The sequence below is a fragment of the Octopus bimaculoides genome, chromosome 4, assembly GCF_046866305.1.
Source record: "Octopus bimaculoides isolate indiv1 chromosome 4, ASM4686630v1, whole genome shotgun sequence".
Lineage (NCBI taxonomy): Eukaryota > Metazoa > Mollusca > Cephalopoda > Octopoda > Octopodidae > Octopus > Octopus bimaculoides.
In genome coordinates this window covers 140,184,103-140,186,573 of record NC_142931.1, presented here as the reverse complement: position 1 = coordinate 140,186,573, position 2,471 = coordinate 140,184,103, and positions in this window count along the sequence as shown.

Genomic DNA, 2,471 nt, shown 5'->3' with positions numbered 1-2,471 from the left:
GCGTGACACAGTGTGACAAGGCTGACCCTTTGAATTACAGGCACAACAGAAACAGGAAGTAAGAGTGAGAGAAAGTTGTGGTGGAAGAGTACAGCAGAGTTCGCCACCATCTCCTGCCGGAGCCTCGTGGAGCTTTAGGTGTTTTAGCTCAATAAACACTCACAACGCCCGGTCTGCGAATTGAAACCGCGATCCTATGACAGCGAGTCCGCTGCCCTAACCACTGGGCCATTGCGCCTCCACATAATGGACAAGACACTTCATAAAAAGAACAAGAAAGCATCTTCAAAGCCAGATCTTTTGAGATTACTGCATGAAACTTGGCAAGAAATTCTGCAAGAGAATATTCATCTAGTCAGTAACATGCCTAATACGGTCCTTGCATTATAAAATACAAGAGGCATGTCTATTAAATATTAAATATTAAATATTCACATTATAACAATTAATGAATAATTTGAATGTATCATTTGAGATTTAAATAAATTTTAATGATTATATGGGTGACTAATTACTTGTGCCATGTCTGTGCATATATGTTTATGGTTTAAGTTAGATAAATGGTGTTGATAGCGTTTAGAGTTTGTGGTTTATTACGATGGTGATGATTTGCTTGTGGCCATTGGTAGTGGTGGTATGGATCATAGCAGTTGATAATCATGTTGGTAGTAGTAGTGGTGGTGGTGATGGTGATGGTGCTTGTAGTCGTGAAAAATGGTGATATGAGTGATAATAGTGGTGGCGGGCGTTGTAGGTGAGGATGTTAGCAGTGGTGGTGATGGTGGTAATATAAAGTGTCATTAGCAATAACAATAATGATTAGTAGTAGCGATGGAATTTTTTTTTTGTGGTGGTGGTAGTCATAGTAATGGTGGGGTGATGATGATATGTGTAGTGTACGTGGTGGTGATGTGTGTGGTGGTGGTGTGGGCGATGGCAGTGTGGGTGATGGTGGGGGTGGGGGTGGAATGTGACTTCTCTGCAGGGGGCGTTGTTTCACGTAGTTGTCCTCTCTAATGTTTATCTGAGCAAAAAGGATTTCACAATGATAAACAAAATGAAATTAAAAACTATTTACAAATAGCATGACACAATTTTCTCTCGTAATTCTTTGTAAATAAGAAATCATTCTCAAGGTTTGTTGTTTTAAAACAAACAAAAAAAAAACACAATTTTATTTCACAAACCACATTTAGTCAATAAGCTTGATGGCTCATTCTGTACACAAAAATTTGATAAAGAAAAAAAAATCAATAGACAAAGATATTGTCACTGAAGGATTACATATCATATTTATGACTAGAATTCTAGTCGTAAATATAAGTGATATTTACTACTAGAATATAGCATAGTAGTTAAGAGCACGGGCTACTAACCCTAAGATTCCGAGTTCAATTCCAGGCAGTGACCTGAATAATAATAATAATAATCTTTTCTACTCTAGTCACAAGGCCCAAAATTTTTGGAGGGAGGGGGAGGCCAGTCAATTAGATCAACCCTAGTATGCAATTAGTACTTAATTTTTTGACCCCAAAATTATGAAGGGCACAGTCAACCTCAGCGGAATTTGAACTCAGAATGTGAAGACAGGTAAAATACTGCTAAGCATTTCGCCTGCTCATCGCCTACATAATAATAATAATAATCGTTTTTACTCTAGGCACAAGGCTCGAAAATTTTTGGGGGAGGGAGGGGGGGCAGTCAATTAGATCGACACCAGTATACAACTGGTACTTAATATGAAAGGCAAAGTTGACCTCAGCAGAATTTGAACTCAGAGTGTAAAGACAGACCAAATACCGCTAAGCATTTTGCCTGGCGTGCTAACGTTTCTGCCAGCTCGCCACCTTCATAATAATAATGATAATAATAATAATAATAATAATAATAATAATAATAATAATAATAATAATAATAATGATAATAATAATAATAATGATAATAATAATAATAATAATAATAATAATAATAATAATAATAATGATAATAATAATAATAATGATAATAATAATAATAATGATAATAATAATAATAATAATAATGATAATAATAATAATAATAATAATAATAATAATAATAATAATAATGATAATAATAATAATAATAATAATAATAATGATAATAATAATAATAATGATAATAATAATAATAATAATAATAATAATGATAATAATAATAATAATGATAATAATAATAATAATAATAATAATAATAATAATAATAATGATAATAATAATAATAATGATAATAATAATAATAATAATAATAATAATAATAATAATAATAATAATGATAATAATAATAATAATGATAATAATAATAATAATAATAATAATAATAATAATAATAATGATAATAATAATAATAATGATAATAATAATAATAATGATAATAATAATAATAATAATAATGATAATAATAATAATAATAATAATAATAATAATAATAATAATAATAATAATGATAATAAT